General features: G+C 34.7%; 2 long non-coding RNA genes across 2 annotated transcripts in view; one reads left to right on the top strand and one right to left on the bottom strand.

Annotated features, from left to right (window-relative positions):
• The window catches only part of LOC140700223 (uncharacterized), a 539,161-nt gene extending 535,265 nt beyond the window's left edge, over positions 1 to 3,896 (bottom strand). The window contains exon 1 of the long non-coding RNA XR_012078563.1: positions 3,320 to 3,896. This is a non-coding gene — a long non-coding RNA (uncharacterized lncRNA). The remainder of the gene's footprint in view (positions 1 to 3,319) is intronic.
• LOC140700224 (uncharacterized) overlaps positions 3,832 to 19,849 on the top strand; it is a 73,989-nt gene continuing 57,971 nt past the window's right edge. The window contains exon 1 of the long non-coding RNA XR_012078567.1: positions 3,832 to 3,917. This is a non-coding gene — a long non-coding RNA (uncharacterized lncRNA). The remainder of the gene's footprint in view (positions 3,918 to 19,849) is intronic.

Genomic DNA, 19,849 nt, shown 5'->3' with positions numbered 1-19,849 from the left:
AAAACTTTTAAAAAGAAAAGTAATGAGGGAGATTTGCTATAAGCAATACTAAAACTAAAACCATGAAAGCTGTAAGCAGATTATTATCTAAGAATTGACAAATGGATAAATGTAATGAAATAAATTGCCCAGAAGCATACTTGCACAATGATGTTAGACAACAGTGAAAGTAGCATCATAAATCTATCTAGGGAGGGAGGACAGAGAGAGAGGAAAGCTTGTTCAGTAAACATTTCTGGGATAACTGATTGCCTCCTTGGCGGGGGTAATATCATATACTCACTTAACATCATAAAAAAATTTTACTCTGAATTATGACAGAATAAATTAAAAATAAAATCATAAAAAGATAAAATATTTGGTAAAGATTTGTCAGATCCCAAAGTAGAGAAATATCTTTTTTTAGTTAATGCTCTTAATCTTCCCTAATTTTGAAAATCTATAAACATATAAAAAGCAGTGATAATATCATGATGAATTCCTCTTTCCATTATAGAGCTTCAACAATTACATTTTGCAAACTTCTGTGACATTGATGAACGAAGTTACACAGGAAAAGTTTTACATATTTGACTATATAAATTTATGTTTAAAAAAAGAAAATCCAAATGATATATTTTCCAGAAGGTTTTTAAAAGGCTGATGGAGAAGATTTTCTGTGATAATTAGCTAGATAAAAGTATTTATTATAGTCTACATGAAACTCATCAACAACAATAAAAATATAGCATCTTCATAAATTAGAAAAACAGCTATCAATTTGAAAAACAAATCAAGAAAAATATTTGCCAAACACTATGCACTTTGGAGCAAATGGCAGAGGATATAACCTTCCACACTTTCGGGGGGAGAATATTCAAGAAGTGAATAGTGCAGCTTTGTATGCACCCAGCATCAGTTCCTTAGATTGCTAAGAGTTACAGGCATGGGCCAGCCACAGGAGGACTAAACAAGATCCCTGTGGGGACACAGTTCCATACTACAGAACAACAGAGTGCCATTCTGGAAGTCAGCGCACTTGGAAAGAGAAACCAGAAACAAAAATTACGAGAAGAAAAGACAAAATTATTATTGTTTGCAGTAGATGTGACTATATATTTACAAAACACAAAAGAACAAAGTGAAAAAAAAGCTATTAGAAATAATGTAAAAAGGTGAATCAGAAGACTTATTATTATAAAATCACAATATTACAAAGCAACAGCTTTTCAATATATAAACCTGAGTGAGAAAAGTTGAGTAAATTGATCTTATTTTCAACAGAAATAACAAAACAAAATATTAGGAAAAAACTTAACAAGAATTGTGTAGGGCTTATACAAAGAAAATGTTAAAATCCTAGTGAGACATGTTAAGAGGCTTGAATAAATGGAAACACATAATTCATCTGTGGAAACCAAAATTTCACATTGTAAAGATGTTAATTCTCTCTAAATTAATTTATTGAATCAATATGACCTGAAACGAAATAATTTGAAAGTAAAATTTTAACTTTGAGCTGTTAAAATAAACATTCAGAATTAGTCAAGAAAATGAAGAAAACTAATGGAGAAGCCCTACAGAATATTAAAATATAATAGAGTTACATAAGTTAGAGTAGCTTGGTGTGAATGGAGTTGTATACCCGTGGCTCTCAAATAATGCAGAAGAATCACCCAGGATGCATGTTAACTCTGAAATTTCCCTGTGGATCAAACGTTGAAAATTCTGATTTTCTAGGTCAGGGCTAGAGCGTGAAAATATGCATTTTTTATAACAAGATTCCCAGGTGATTTTAATCCAAGTAAAGTACAATTATCCTTCCCTTAATTAATCTACCAGTTTAACTAAGGAGCTCTACTTTCACAGTGAGACGTAACATTTGATGCCTTCTGCATACTGAAACTAAAGCCAACAGACCACACTCTGTTGCATTCACACAAATCTGTTCCCACGGTTGACTCCATTGTGTTCTTTCTCAGAACCAAAACTAAACACTAACAGCTGTTTATGCCTATTAACATCAAATAATTATCGAATTTAATTAAATATTATGTAAATCCATAAAACATGAATTCAAAAAGAAGACTGTTTCCATGAAAACTAAGTTAAATATTTTAGAAAAATAGAATAAAAGTAAATTGCTGAAAAAAAAATCTTTTAAACTAGTGTGGATGAGAAACCTGTAACAGATTAGGATATAAATCATAAAATGCTAGAATGATTCTCAGTTTACTCATAAAGGTCTTTCTTTAATATCTTGCCCCACTTTTAAGAAAGATAAAATCATCATTAATATGAAATTGATGACATAAAAAAATTAACAGTAGAATCATAATCAAAGAAAATGCCTGAGATCTAATTTAAGAGATTGGCAGATAAATGTACATTTGTATGATTTAAATTACAATATTTAGGAAATTATATATTTTTAATGATTCTCTGTTTTAATTATTATTAAACAAAGAAAATATTATTAACGAAGAAAATACTAATTCCAATCATGTTGATCATGTCAGCTAAAGGGACATCTCCAATAAAAAAACAACAATTTGAGAAACACTATAATAGACAAATAGATTAATGAAACAGGACAGAGGCTTCAGATATAGATTAAACAGGAAATTTGGAAAATATGTATTCTAAATAGATGGGGAAAAGATAAGTCAATTAAGGATGTTGAGAAAATCGACCAGTCATTTGGAAAAATATTACACAAATGGATCGTTCTCATATTCTTACCAAAATAAATTTACAAGAAAAACATATAATTGAGGTCAGAAACATTTTTAAAAGCACTAAATATTTAATTTAATTTAAATTACATTTGCAACAAGGAAGATCTTTTAAGCATGACATTACATATAAGCCATAAAGGCATTAAAACCAAGACAACAGGCCCAAAATGGAGCCACTTATGCTAAGCCTCATGTCACCAGAGACTTAATTAGTTTTGGCTCTCTCATAAATGGAATCTGAAACCAGTCAGTCAGGAGCCACCTGATCAGCACTAATAAGCTAGTGTGCCTAATAGAACCTGCGGTCCCCTAAAGGAAAGAAACTTTGTTAGAACTAACCTACTTTTTCACCTCGTTTATTTTTCTTGTCCACTCTCCCTTCTGCCTATGAAAGTCTCTTATTCTGAACAGCTTCCCCAGAGCTCCTTTCTACCTGCTAGATTGAAAGCTGCCCGATTTGAATTGATTTTTTGCTCAAACAAACTCTTAAAATATTTAATATGCCTCAGTTTATCTTTTAACAGTTCTGTTAGTAACAGTAAGAGGAGGGAATCGAAGGAGACCCGCAGGGCCCAGGAGCAACTATTAACCAGACAGGGTACCTGCTGAGCCGCTGGGCCCGCTGCCTTCGCGCTGCCTTCGCGCTGCCTTCTCGCCGCCTCAGGAGGAGCCGGGTCCGTCACTCAAGGAGCCTCCAGGGCTTCTGTCTTTGGAGCTTTCAGGCTTTACTTGAACATTTCTTTTCTAGACTCGTCTGGAAATGGCCAGAGTTGGAGTGGGTCCGACTGAAAAACTGGACCGGGTCCGACTTAGAAACGGGACCGGGTCCACGTTCCGACCGCAGTCGAGTTAGAACCAAGACTGGTTCCGGGTCAGACTGCGTCCAGCTTCAGCTCGACGGGGCCCAGCATGAAGCCTCAGGTGAACAAAACTTTGTTTTAAGGCCGAACAAGCAGGATTATCTTATCCAAGATTAAGTACAGCGGCCACAGCGGAGAACTTTTAACCTGGACAAGCTTTTCCATTTCCGAGGCGCCCTAGAGAACACAGGGTCTCTGCCAAGCACGCACAGTAAAGGGTCGAGGGAAAATTATTTTTCCTCCTCTTCAGTTTCTCGCGACCAGGATGAGACCCGCTGGGACACCCCACCTGCTCCGGAGCCTGCAGAATCCTGGGCAAACTGGCCGAAGCCGGCGAAGGGTAAGAATTCTCATTAAAGTCAGCTCTCCTAGGTTTCTATCTGTGGTGCCTGGTCAGGAGAGGAGGGGAAAATTTCAGGTCGTCCTTTCCTTTCAGATTAGAATGGAAAAAACATTCGCAAGATTTAAATCTTTGAATCGTGACTCGTAAATTCGCTTTCGGGTGCTCACTGGTTGTCGCCAGTTTCTCTCCCGGGAACAGCTATCGACTTCTTGTCTTGTGTCCGTAGATGTGACGCACCTTTCTGCCTGACTAAGGCACGCGGGATCTTGTGTGTTCACGCAGCTCAGTTGTAGGGTTAGGGGCCCCCAGAATATGGCCGGACAGAAATGCGGTTGCACTCCACTGGTGGCCGGGGTCGTACTGACTCCCGCCATTTCTGGTATCCTGGAATGGTGCATGTAAGTAGAGCACTGTGTAGTGCCAATTCATTCATGATCCCAGAATCAAAGGAAGAGCACTTCTTTCTTTAATTGACCTTGTATCCAGTAGTCTCTTGGAGTTAAGGATTCTCCACTGATGTTCTTTTTTTTGAACTTAGACAACAATATATGTTCCATATATTTATTAATGTTTACAAAAAAAACCACGACTGACAAGATTGACCTCAAAAAGCTGAGTTTTAGATTCACCTACAGATAATTGAAAGATTATAACAGGGAGCAAAAATCAGTTGCTCTTTGGAAAAGATAACTTGATGAGAAGGATGTCTAATGATTCTGGGGTGTCCACTGCATAATTGAACAGCTTAAGTGAACGTTGTGCATCCTTAGCTAGTATGAATTCAGTAACAAGGACTTTATATTGATTAAAAATTACCCTCAGCAGTGTTTTGAGACTGTTTAATTATTTAAGAATAATTGAAAATTACTGCATTTAAAATTTTTATTTTATATTTTCTTTTTATTAAATATTTGAAATAACATGAGAAATTAACTGAAACATTTTTAGTGACATTTAACTCAGAAATACGAATACCTGACAGATTAGAAATAAATATGTAGAAGAACTATAACTTGGATTTATTCATGTAAAACTATATATTATAAATGTAAATTATATCTTTTACTTAATGTTATCGTGTCTAATGGCCAAATCTGCATCTAGGCTTACATGGTGGCTTTTAGGAAATTTCAAAATATGGTAGATAATAAGTTTACCAGTGTCTGTAATTTAAAGAAAATTGTTTGCATTTTTTAAACAATGAGCAGCAGGCTTTGGCATCTTGGAATTTCCTGGTTGGCGAGGCTCTGGGGATGAAAACAGGCATATTTCATTTGTACCCCTGAAAAAGGGCAGTAGTTCTAGAACTTTACATCACTTACTAGGCAGGGACTAGAAAGTTATTTGATGAAAGTTGACAGGACTGTTTAATGAGTTGGGGCCCAGGGTGCATCCCAAAATCATTAAAAGAATGTCCAAAATCTCTGTGAAATGTGATTTTTTGGACAGAAAATGATGCAAGTCAATTGAAAAGAACCAGAAATTTCAGTGAAACTGGGAGTTCTCCTGAGAACTGTGTTTCTGTCTTCCATGAAATTAGCCATTTTCTAAGGTTTCAATAGATTTTCCCTTTCCTAAAGTCTCAGACAAAGGATGAATGGGGTAACACTACTGAAAGCCTCTTTGGGGATTTTTCTAACAGTAATAAACTCTGAGCAGGAGCTCTGCATCCTTATTATATAAAGTTTCCTACAGCATAGCTTTGCACCTGCACTGTAGTATAGTTTTATGTTTCCAGATAACCGATGGGAACCTGGTTTCTTTCCATGATATGAGTGCCTTAGTGTCTTAATGTATATATATATGAGAAGTACTTGGGGAAAATATAGTACAATATTTAGCAAAAATGAATCCTTCTTCATACTAAAGCAGAATATATATTTCTCTTTGCATTTTTTACCAATATAATAAGTATTTATTCAGGGAAAAATGGCTACCTCTCATCACATACACATACATGTGCACAAATGCTACTTCTTCCCTACACACAAACACACACACACACATTTTCAGGACTTATCGTCTGCCAAACATGATATTCTGTACCCTGGAGGTGCAGAACTGACAAGGGATAGTATACTGCTGCACCAGAAAGTCATAAGCATGGCCAAATCACAAAGTTTAAGTGCTGTGACAGAAGAGTATTTTCTCAACACACAGTGACAGTTGTCATGTAGGTGTGTCTCCTGCCCTACCCCCTCATTTCATGGAGGAATGAAGTTACAACTATAAGTAAAGACTAAAACAGTTCTTTTCTAAAAGAGAAAAAAATCTGAACAATATTGGAGCCCAAACCTCACAGCTTAAACACACTGAGGGAAACATAATTTTAGGGATTTAGAGAAAGAAAGGTCTTCTCTTCCCTCCTGCTCAAAGTACAAAAGGATGTTCAGGCTTCAGGAGTTCCACAGAAATCAGCTCTGCTGGGGCCCCATAGGGGAGAGAGTAGGGTTTGTTGTAGACACACAGTTCAGTATGCAATAACAGTATCTGGGAGAAGTGATAATAACAGACAACATGATGAGGCTGCCAGAGCTCAGGAAGGAAGCAAGCTGTGGATACGATGTAATACACTACAGGACTTATGTCTAAGTAGACATGAGAATCTGCCTAGAGTGCAGGTGGGGTGGGGAAAAAACAACAATATATGGCTTGAAATATATACAGTGTGATGCTATGTTGAAAGTAAAACTGTGGGTATATGTAACATATAAATAGAGATGTGCAGACAAAATCCATGTGCAGAAAAATATGGTAAATGTTTAAGAGTGGTTAACACTGGGTGATTGAATATCTGCAGTTTTAATATTCTTTCTGTAATTTTCTGTTTTCCAATTTTCCTATGACTGAGAAGTATGCTTTATAATAGACAGTGCTTTCTAATATGAAAAGTTAACAATGGTAAGATGATTTTCATCTTTACTCTTATTTGGTAGATAAAAATCATGAAAAGGAATTGGTGCATTATCAAAATCCTTTGGATAGACATCCAGGAATAATAGCTTTAGAAATTCCAAAGTTACTGAATTTTCCTATTTGAATTAGCACTTTAATGTATAAGGTTCATTGTTATGTGCAGCATTGTCTTAAAGTTACAGAATAACAGTCCATAAAAATTTTTTTTATTGTTGTTGAAGTGCATACTTATCTACCAATTGAAGTTATTATTTTTTTAAAAGAAAATAATTGCTTATTCTTTCAAGAATAAAATTGTAAGTTTCCTTTTAAATCATATTATTGCATAAGATTATATAAATAACTACTTCTCTAGCTGAATTTTATCTTTTATTTACCATCCAGATGCAATGGAGAAAAAAATTTAAAAAATAACAATTCTAGGCTATAGAAAAATATTGCTAACATAACATTTATTCTCCATTTAAATAGCAATGCAGGCACACTGCAGAGGAAATATTTCCATATGGCATCCATAAACACCCTGGTTAGGGATCCCTTAAGAGTTTCTGTGCTGTAATATGTTTGAAGACTGGGGGAATATTTCTATAGCATTTTCCACATTTTTACCTTTTTTCCTATTATATTTTTCATATTTACTTTACATCATAAATCTCTATTACAACTTTTTTTGTGTATACACTACTCTTAACATAATTGCTGAATATCTTTGATCAGTGTGTACCATTTCCCTCTGAAGCCAGAAAACTGATTTTTAAGGAGAACCAAAGATGCAGGCATAATATATGCGTGTATATGTGTATGTACCCACACACGTACATATGCATACATCTATACAGACACAAACATACATACATACAGGATGCCATGGGATTTATGCTTGAGAAATAAGGAGATTATGGCAGGCCGAGTACTGGGCAGGAAGAAATATAACTGAGACTTGAAAGGGGTTTTCCCAGGGAGACCTGATGTCAAATTCAGGAAAACAAGTTAAGGTTGGTTTATTCCCCATCTCCCTTCCATTTTTTTTTTTTTGATATATCTCTTAATATGATATTTCCTATTGTGCTTCTCAGAAGCTTAATCCCTGGAAATAGTTCTAGTAAGAAAAAAATATCATGGTCAAAAAATACGGGGGAAAGCTTCACAGTAATATTGCTTACCGGAAAAATCACAGGGTACATTAGACTATTGCAGGCTCTAGAGAGTCCTGTGATAAATTAATTTGCCCAATTTTTCCCAAATCTATACTGCAATGAAAATATTTTTGAAATAATATTAAACAGCACCCATAGAAACACATTAACCAATCCCTGCCATTCATTATCACACTTACTTTTTAAACATTAAATTCATAAATGTTCTAATTTTTAATATTATATTTTGAGTTTTCTTCCTCTTCCTTTTTTTATTCTTTTCATCTTCCCCTATTTCTTAATTCTCCACTTACTCTCACACCCTTACCTATTTCATTTGTTTACTTAGTCACTAATGTTTATTTAAAACAACAATATTGTTTGTTATATTATGCCCTCCTCCCTTTGTTACTAATTACCTTTTTCAAAACCCTGACTGTTTTCATGGATCCTTCCTTCTGTTTCAGCTATTTTCCCCCAACTTCACCTTGCAAATTTCTACTCACTTCCTACCCCGACATGTACACTCATACACACAGGGTTAGTTATATTCACTGGATATACGTCAGTTCGGGGTGTTTTCATTACCGCAGCACCTTTGTGTAACTGGCTTTGTGTTTATCTCTAATACTACACACTCAGAGGTAGAAACCATGTCTGTCCTTCTCACTGTTACATCCTCAGAATCTGCGGGAGTGCACAGAGTATTTGTACATGTTTAATTGCTGATGAATGAATGAATGAATGGATCATGCTGCTAACACAACTGTATTCTGCAAAGACTCTGGAACACGTTTACACAAAGAGAATATTACTCTAAGTATTTCATTGTTTGAATGCAGCTGCTGTGGTAAAAGCTTATGTTGTTGAGTAGTTTGATATTTTTTATGATGAAATAGCAGTTTGTTTATGGATACCATTGATCCCATGGAGACAGGTAACAGCATTTGTAGTTTGAGTTTAACAAATTCTTTATAAATACTAATCTGAACCAAACAACTTTTGAAAAGTAACTTTGTACTGATCAACATACCTAGTCAGAACAGTGAAAATATTCAATCCTGTTTTTGTGGGAAAAAAGGAAATTTTTTGCTTGTTAATAAAGAATATCAAACCCCAAACAATCCCAGAGATAAATTAAAAGTCATCTACATTTGAATGAAAAAATATATGGTTATTAACTATATTATATTTATAGTTTAATAACATTAAACATAAGGACCAAAAAAGTCTATTTACTAGAAGTGGATTATATCTAATTGCAATACAGGACACTAGAAATTTAAACACAGAAAAGGATAAGATATTTAAAAAAAACTTCATGAAATGCATCACTTCATTCCAAGAAAATATTAAATATTTATTATGACCTGATAGGTTGATTCATCTGGGTTATCAATAATTAATTACTCTGAAAGCTTCAGATACTTTATAAAATCAGACTTGTAATAATTGTTTTACAAATCCTAAGTAGCATAGAATCTACAGACTTCATATTTCAATGGAAATGAATACAAGTTAAAAAAGATGAGTGCTTTAAAATGAATAAACTAAATCCCAAATGTTCGTATTTTGAAATGTTTGCTCTTATAAAAGAGATGAGTGTGATGACAGGAAGGCAAAAATAATACTGTCTCTAGGCATAGATAGAGAATATGTATGAGCAAAAATGCCAACAGAGCAAACTCACTGCCAGTTCCCCTTTTGAAAATATTAAATATGCATCCAACTCACAATTAGTCTGGATAGAGGAGGAATAAGTGATTTACACAAGTGAGATTCACAGATTATTACTTCAACCAATAGAATTACTTGTATTAATTCTATTCTCCAAATATAAAAGAAATGTTAGAATTAACCATGTTGAATTTCAACCCCTTTATATGTTTATCTTCCAACTGTAGTAACTGTAATTTTGAGGATTATAATAATAACAATGATTGATACTGGTTTCACACTTACTGGGTATGTAATGACGCACTCCAAGAACTTTGTATATACAGTCTCATTTAATTTTCTTAATAAATTATTGATAGATTTTATTATAGCAAAACCCCACCATAATGTAATAAGTGATGTATAACAGTTTCAACTGTATAATATATGAAGTAATGTTACTACAAGTGTAACTAAATGACTGGGTTGAGCCTGGACAAGATATTGGTGGGGTGAAGAGTGAGGTGAAAAATGCATCCATCCTGGTCCCAACTGTAGCTGTGTATCACCTGATGACAGTTGTCAACTCCGGCTTACATATTTCCATGTGTGACAATGATGGTTTGGACTTCCAGGTCATAGGCAGTGGTTTCCAGAATCTTTCAAAGCCCATTTGGTCAGACAGATATGAAGTGACTGGGCTAAGAAAGTGCTAGGGACTTGGGAACTCACTCTCGTTCTTCCCTCTTCCCCAAATGGGCTAGCGTGTCATTCACTTGTCTGGCCTTTTGCTCCCATTCAGATCTCATCATGGCTACTCTCCACACATAGTATGATTCCTAGAAGCTAGACATAAAAACTCAGTGCTAATTGCTTTATCTGAATTTGTATTATCATCAGGTATTACAATTTTATCAAACATGTTTTAAGGAAATAGGAAACTAAAAGAAGTTAAATCGCTTGCCCCAAATCATTCAATAAGTGAGTAAAAATTGAGAGTTAATCCTAGGACTCTTTCCTTTGCAAGTAACAGAAATTAATACCAGTTAATGGAACATAAAAGTATGAGAACTAGTTTATTATAAAGATTCAGGTATGGTCTCTTGACACTGAAAGTCATAATACAATCAGGAATAAGCTGGAACAAGCTAATGCAGTAACATAAGGGACAAACACCTTGTTCTTTGCTTCACTCTACGTGTCTGCTTCATTCTAGTGTTATTATGAACCAGCTTTCTTTGATTCCATTCCTAGTGACAGAAATAGACATTATTAGTTTCCAAATATTATTTATTCCATTTAAGAGAACAGGCAGAATAAAATTAAAACCTTAAGAGAGACCCTTGGACAAATGCAGAGATTCATGTAAGAAAGAATTTATTGAGTATTTCTTGGGTTTCAGATATTTTTCTAGGTGCTGGACACAAAAATAAATAAGGTATGATTCTTGTTCTTGAGGAAGCTGCAGTTTAGAGGGAAATGAGTATGTATAATAAGCAAATAACATTTCTATAACATGGAAAGTGCTACAAATAAAGTGCTTCCTAAGTGTTTCCTTTCTTCCATTCTTTTCTCTACAATCAATACACCTCATAGTCTCCTCATAGCTACAGATCTAATCATGGAATTCCCCAGTTCAGACCTCCTATAAACGTCTCATGCACTCATTACCACAGTTTAAACTTTTTACAAGAAATATCCCTACTTATATTTTCAGTTTCATCTCCTGCCATTCTATTCCTTGCTCCTGCTATGAGCCAAGCTCATCCTTACAACAGAAGACCTTTGCCTTCACTAATCCCTCTGCAAGGAAGATGCCAATCTTAGGTCTTGGCTGATTTCATCCTGTAATTCATTTCATGTCAAATGTTACCTCCTCAGTGGGGCCTTCCATAACCAAGATATAAAAAAGCACCCCCTCTTTAATTATGCTTTATTACCATGCCCCGTTTTACTTTCTTATCCCTAATGTGTGTACTTATTTGTTGTCGGTGACACCCACAGGAATCTTATCTGTTTTCTTCATCACTATGTGCCTCACAGTGTAGAACAGCACATGGCATATAGCAGGCATCCCACACAATTCTTAGTGGAGTGAGTTAATGAACTTACAGTTTGTGGGACAGGCAAAGAAGAGGGGATCTTGGGCAAACACAGAAATCATGCAAGACTTCCTAGAAGAGAAATTGCCTTCAGTCTTTTGTTCTTCACACTCATAATTCTAGAGGCTTTCAGTACTTCTTTCCATGATATGGTTTCCAGACCTCACCAACTTCACAATCCAAAAGGCTGTCTATTTGACAAATTCCAGTTGTAAGTCTCTTCAAATATGATTAAAAACTGAATACAATAATGCCAAGAGTCTTGTCTAGCACAGAGAATAATCAGATACGTACTTCTTATGATATATTCCTTGCATTTCAACTAGTCCAAACTAAGAACAGACTAATTCTTAAAAAGCATTTGCCAACAAAATATCATTGGCTCAAATTCAGGTTATATTGAATTAAAACTCGCAGTCACCGTACTGCTGCTACGGTTCGTTCTATAGAATGACAATTCATACTATACCAAAATACTGACGTTTACCTTCATCCCATTAAATTGCATCCTACTCATCTCAGCCTGTATTCTAAACTATTGAGATCATTTTTCTTTTTTTTGACATATAATTGACATAAATTATATTAGTTTTAATGGTACAACATTATGATTTTATATGTGTATATATGGCAAAATGATTACCATAATAAGTTTAGTTAACATTCATCATCATACATGGTTACACATTTTTTTTCTTGTGATGAAAACTTTTAAGATCTACTCTGTTAATACCTTTCAAATTTATAGTAAAGTATTGCTAATTATAGTCACCATGCTGTACATTACATCCCCAGGATTTATTTATCTTGTACTGAAAGTTTGACCACCTTCACCCATTTCTACTGAGATTATTTTATTTTTTTTATTTTTTTAACATTTTTTATTGATTTATAATCATTTTACAATGTTGTGTCAAATTCCAGTGTTCAGCACAATTTTTCAGTCATTCATGGACATATACACACTCATTGTCACATTTTTTTCTCTGTGATTTATCATAACATTTTGTGTATATTTCCCTGTGCTATACAGTGTAATCTTGTTTATCTATTCTACAATTTTGAAATCCCAGTCTATCCCTTCCCACCCACTACCCACCCCCCTGGTAACCACAAGTCTGTATTCTCTGTCCATGAGTCTTTAGATTCCACATATGAGTGATATCATATGGTATTTTTCTTTCTCTTTCTGGCTTACTTCACTTAGAATGACATTCTCTAGGAGCATCCATGTTGCTGCAAATGGCTTTATGTTGTCGGTTTTTATGGCTGAGTAGTATTCCATTGTATAAATATACCACATCTTCTTTATCCAGTCACCTATTGATGGACATTTAGGCTGTTTCCATGTTTTGGCTATTGTAAATAGTGCTGCTATGAACATTGGAGTGCAGGTGTCATCCTGGAGTAGATTTCCTTCTGGGTACAAGCCCAGGAGTGGGATTCCTGGGTCATATGGTAAGTCTATTCCTAGTCTTTTGAGGAATCTCCATACTGTTTTCCATAGTGGCTGCACCAAACTGCATTTCCACCAGCAGTGTAGGAGGGTTTCCCTTTCTCCACAGCCTCTCCAGCATTTGTCATTTTTGGATTTTTGAATGACGGCCATTCTGACTGGTGTGAGGTGATACCTCATTGTAGCTTTGATTTGCATTTCTCTGATAATTAGTGATACTGAGCATTTTTTCATGTGCTTTTTGATCATTTGTATGTCTTCCTTGGAGAATTGCTTGTTTAGGTCTTCTGCCCATTTTTGGATTGGGTTGTTTATTTTTTTCTTATTGAGTCGTATGAGCTGCTTATATATTTTGGAGATCAAGCCTTTGTCGGTTTCACTTGCAAAAATTTTCTCCCATTCCGTAGGTTTTCTTCTTGTTTTATTTCTGGTTTCCTTTGCTCTGCAGAAGCTTGTAAGTTTCACTAGGTCCCATTTGTTTATTCTTGCTTTTATTTCTTCTAGGAGAAAATTTTTGAAATGTATGTCAGATAATGTTTTGCCTATGTTTTCCTCTAGGAGGTTTATTGTATCTTGTCTTATGTTTAAGTCTTTAATCCATTTTGAGTTGATTTTTGTATATGGTGTAAGGGTGTGTTCTAGCTTCATTGTTTTACATGCTGCTGTCCAGTTTTCCCAACACCATTTGCTGAAGAGACTGTCTTTATTCCATTGTATATTCTTGCCTCCTTTGTCGAAGATGAGTTGACCAAAGGTTTGTGGGTTCATTTCTGGGCTCTCTATTCTGTTCCATTGGTCCATATGTCTGTTTTGGTACCAATACCATGCTGTCTTGATGACTGTAGCTCTATAGTATTGTCTGAAGTCTGGGAGAGTTATTCCTCCAGCCTCTTTCTTTCTCTTCAGTAATGCTTTAGCAATTCTAGGTCTTTGATGGTTCCATATAAATTTTATTATGATTTGTTCTAGTTCTGTGAAATATGTCCTGGGTAATTGGATAGGGATTGCATTAAATCTGTAGATTGCCTTGGGCAGTGTGACCATTTTAACAATATTGATTCTTCCAATCCAAGAGCATGGAATATCTTTCCATTTTTTAAAGTCTTCGTTAATTTCCTTCATCAATGGTTTATAGTTTTCTGTGTATAATTCTTTCGCCTCCTTGGTTAGATTTATTCCCAGATATTTTATTACTTTGGGTGCTATTTTAAAGGGGATTGTTTCTTTACTTTCTTTTTCTGTTGATTTATCGTTAGTGTAAAGAAAGGCAACTGATTTTTGAACATTAATTTTGTAACCTGCTACCTTGCTGAATTCTTCAATCAGCTCTAGTAGCTTTTGTGTGTACCTTTTAGGGTTTTCTATATATAGTAACATGTCATCAGCATATAGTGACACTTTTACCTCTTCTTTTCCAATTTGGATCCCTTTTATTTCTTTCTCTTGCCTGATTGCTGTGGCTAGGACTTCCAGGACTATGTTGAATAGGAGGGGTGATAGTGGGCATCCTTGTCTTGTCCCAGATTTTAGTGGGAAGCTTTTGAGTTTTTCACCGTTGAGAACTATGCTGGCTGTAGGTTTGTCATATATAGCTTTTATTATGTTGAGATATGTTCCCTCTATACCCACTTTGGCGAGAGTTTTTATCATAAATGGGTGTTGAATTTTATCAAATGCTTTTTCTGCATTGATTGAGATGATCATGTGGTTTTTGTCCTTTCTCTTGTTGATGTGATGTATTACATTGATTGATTTGCATATGTTGAACCAGCCTTGTGTCCCTGGGATGAACCCCACTTGGTCATGATGTATAATCTTTTTTATGTGTTGTTGAGATTATTTTAAATGTTACTTTTATCACCCATCATATTAGTTATCTCACCTAGCATTTCGTCAGTAACAAACTTTAGTAGCATGGTTTCTCTGTCATCCTCCAAGTTATTGATTAAAATGTGGATGGTTAATCAATATTTCTCTACGTCTAAACATCCTAAACCAGCTCCAAGTTGATCTTTGATTTGACTGCTATTTTTTTTTTCTACAATAATAATGAAAGAGATTTTTGTCATGTTCCTCATATATCACCAGGTTTGGTTTTTTAATAAAGTTTTTTCAAAGTGGAGGTTTTATAATTGATAGAAAGAAAAGAAAGCAAGTAAAGTTGAAGAAAATATCTTAACAACAAAAATAATAATAGATTTTGAACACTTGAAAATGCATTTCTTATAATATGGAACTATAAAAATTAAAATTTAATTTTATTTTGACCCAAATAAATATTGCTATTTATATTTTAAAATTAACATTTCTGTTTCATTAGGTCCCATTTGTTTATTTTTGCTTTTATTTCTATTGCCTGGGTAGACTGCCCTAGGAGAACATTGATGAGATTTATGTTGGATAATATTTTGCCTATGTTTTCTTCTAAGAGGTTCATAGTATCTTGTCTTATGTTTAAGTCTTTAAGCCAATTTGAGTTTATTTTTCTGTATAGTCTGAGGGAGTATTCTAACTTCACCGATATACATGCAGCTGTCCGGTTATCCCAACACCATTTGCTGAAGAGGCTGTCTTTACTTCATTGTATGTTCTTGCCTCCTTTGACAAAGATTGATTGACCAAAAGTTTGTAGGTTTATTTCTGGTCTCTCTTTTCTGTTCCATTGATCCATATGTCTGTTTTGGTACCAATAACATGCTGTTTTGACTACTGTAGGTCTTTAGTATTATCTGAAGTCTGGGAGGGTTATGATTCCAGCTCATTCTTTTTCTTCAGTATTGCTTTGGCAATTCTGGGTCTTTTGTGATTTCCATATAAATTTTAGGATCATTTGTTCTAATTCTATGAAAAATGTCTTGGGTAATTTGATAGGGATTGCATTAAATCTGTAGATTGCTTTGGGTAGTATGGCCATTTTAACAATATTAATCCTTCCAATGCAGGAATATTGGATATCTTTCTATTACTTTAAGTCATCTTTAATATCCTTAGTCAATGTTTTATAGTTCTCTGCATGTAAGTCTTTCACTTCCTTGGTTAGATTTATTCCTAAGCATTTTATTTTTTGGATACAATTTTAAAAGGGATTGTTTCTTTACTTTCCTTTCCTGCTATTTTATTGTTAGTGTAAAGAAATGCAGCTGATTATGTATATTAATCTTGTATCCTACTACCTTACTGAATTATTTTATCGGCTGTAATGGTTTTTGTGTGGAGCTTTTAGGGTTTTCTATACATAGTATTATGTCATCCGCATATAATGGCAATTTTACCTCTTCTTTTTCAATTTGGATCCTTTTTATTTCTTTTTCTTGGCTAATTGCTATAGCTAGGACTTCCAATACTATATTGAATAGAAGTGGTGAGCTTTTGCACAGCAAAGGAAACCATAAGCAAAACAAAAAGACAGCCTACAGAATGGGAGAAAATATTTGTGAAAGATGAGACTGACAAGGGCTTAATTTCCTGAGTATATAAACACCTCATGCAACTTAATAATAAAAAGAACAAATAACCCAATCTAAAAATGGACGGAAGACCTAAGCAAGCAATTCTCCAGTGAAAACATACAAATGGCCAATAGGCACATGAAAAAATGCTCAGTATCACTAATTATCAGAGAAATGCAAATCAAAACTACAAGGAGGTATCCCCTTACACCAGTAAGAATGACCATCATTCAAAAGTCCACAAACGATAAGTGCTGGAAAATGTCTAGAGAAAAGGGAATCCTCCTACACTGTTGGTAGGAGCGTAGTTTGGTGCAGCCATTACAGAAAACAGTATGGAGATTCCTCAAAAGACTAAAAACAGACTTACTCTATGATCCCGTAATCCCACGCCTGGGTATACATCCAGAGGGGACCTTAATTCAAAAATATACATGCACCCCAATGTTCATAGAAGCACTTTACAGTATCCAAGACATGGAAACAACCTAAATGTCCATCAACAGATGACTGGATAAAGAAGTTGTGGTATATGTATACAGTGGAATACTACTCAGTGACAAAAAAGAATAAAATAATGCCATTTGTAGTATGGATGGTCCTGGAGACTGTCATTCTAAGAGAAGTAAGCCAGAAAGAGAAAGAAAAATACTGTATGATATCACTTATATGTGGACTCTAAAAAAAAAAAGGAAAAGAAAAAAAGAGGACACTAATGAACTCATCTACAAAACAGAAACAGACTCACAGACATAGTAAAGAATCTTATGGTTACCTGGGGAAAGGGGGTGGGAAAAGATACATTTGAGAATTTGAGATTTGCAGATGATAACCACTATATATAAAAATAGATTTAAAAAACATGGGAGACAACATGGCTATAATATTTCGAAGCTCCTCCTATTGAGAAGTATAATCTCTTTTCCCATCTCTCGAATCTCCAACTGCTCCTTGTGACTTATTTTGACCAATAGAATGTGGCAAAATTGACACTGTGCAAGTTCCTAAACTCCTGTCTTCATCCTCCTGGAATTCTACTTCTGTCATCATGTGAAGAAGCCCAGCATGGAAGACCACATGAAGAGGACTGCCCCAGCTTCCTGTCTTTCCAGCCCTGCCATCTGAGCCTCAAAACTTGAGACCATCAATCCCAGCTGAACTTCCACCTGAATGGACTCACATGAGTGAGCCCAGATGAGACTAGCAGAAGAGTCTGAGAAGTACTTTGTGGTGGTGATGGTTAGCCACTGAGTTTGGGGGTGTTGTATACAACAAAGGCTAACTTTAACACTACTCAAACAAGTCTCCACTCCCTGCACACTTGATAAAATTAGTTTGTCGATAGGCGTGTCTTGTCCACAAACTGTTCCTTCCCTCACTTCCTTTATAACTTATTCAAATACCCTGTACTCAAGGAGGTGTTCTCTAACTACCATATTTTAAATTATAACCACCATCATCACCACCCTCTTATACTCTGTTTTTACTTCATGGAGACAGAAATTTCTATTTGTGTCATTCACTACTGTTTACTCAGTGCCTTCATAGTGCCTGCCACATAGTGGGCACTCGATAAATATGTGTTAAGTAAATCGATAACTAAATTGATAGGGTATGAGTAGTAAAATGTTAATTCTAAGAACACTCACCTTTGATGAAAGAGAGTTCATTCCTTTGGACCTATGAAGATGGAAATGCATTCCTAGCATCACCTAAAGGATGAACAGGGAAGATTTGCCGTATGAATATAATGTGAATGCTATTTACTGTTTTTTGTATTTTTAAGTTAATCAATAGAGACAGTTATAAAAATATAAATGTTATTAACCTCAACCACAAAAAAAAAAGCCCCACTAATAGATATTAGAAGAAGTGGGGAAGAAATAGAGCTGTAATAAACTTACTGTGTGTAATGGAAAAAGAAAAACAAAAGCATTGTCTAAAGCCAATGGAACAAGAATTGGATGCTTAATCTAGTATTAACTGATAAAGAATGACTTATGGGAAAAGTGAAAATAATGACTATCCTCCTGGAAGGCCAGCAGAGGCCAGATTGGAGTAGAAGAGGCACATGCCTGAGTGCAGAGTACATTTCCATATTTTCCAGAGAGAAGTTAAGTAAAATAGTGTAAACATATTGTTTAGATTTTCAAATGCAGCCACCAGAAGAACCAAAACAGACTTTGGAATTTGGGCCTGGAATGAGGGGAGTGTACCTATTGTTTTTCTTGTAAGCTTGATAATGAAATTCATTTTTTTTAATGTATTCACAATTTCCTTATTTTAAAAAGAGTAATAAAATGAATAAATAAAAATTACATATATTTAAACAAAACAATATGAAATGTTCATCCTGAGGAAAGTGAAAATCATTGAACTTCTCTAGACATTCTTTATAGACCATTAATAAATCTTCATAGTTAAAGTAAAATGAAAGAGAAACTTATCTATGAGCTACTAAAGTTATGTCATGTATAAGGACATTTGGGAAAATAAGAACAACAGTGTCGCTCAACCTCTTGTTCATCTTCCTGATACTCACAGATGTCAGAAGACTAAAGCAGTGCAAGGAATTCTGTATGAAAGTTTCCAGTGCTCTTGCCGACCTGTTTTACTAAGACCTCTCTGTAACTCTGATCTTATAGTTCCTGAAGTTATTTCAGTTTGATTTTCTACAAACAGAAATTCAATCTCTGTGAAGACTATGGAATTTGTAGGTCAGGCAGCAATCAGATCAATTTTTAGTTATAACTTAGAAGTACAAAAATGTTTTTCTGGAATTTTAGAGGAAAAGTAACTTCTACTTATGGATCTTACAATAGTCTGTGAGATCACTCATATGTGGAATCTAAAAAAAAAATGAACATAAATATAAAACAGAAACAGACTCATAGATGTAGAATACAAATTTGTGGTTGTGAAGGGGACAGGGGATGCTAAGGGACAGATTGGGATTTCAAAATTTGTGGATACTGACAGGCATATGTAGAATAGATAAACAAGATTATACTGCATAGCACAGGGAAATATATACAAGATCTTGTGGTAGCTCACAGCGAAAAAAAAGTGACAATGAATGTATATATGTTCATGTATAACTGAAAAATTGTGCTCTACACTGGAATATGACACAACATTGTAAAATGACTATAACTCAATAAAAAATGTTAAAAAAAATAGTCAATTGTCTTAGAAACTTCAGAAGAGTTCATCA

This window comes from Vicugna pacos, chromosome 12 (genome assembly GCF_048564905.1).
Source record: "Vicugna pacos chromosome 12, VicPac4, whole genome shotgun sequence".
NCBI lineage: Eukaryota > Metazoa > Chordata > Mammalia > Artiodactyla > Camelidae > Vicugna > Vicugna pacos.
The sequence above is the reverse complement of the archived record's forward strand: the minus strand, read 5'-3'. Positions and strand labels throughout refer to the sequence as shown.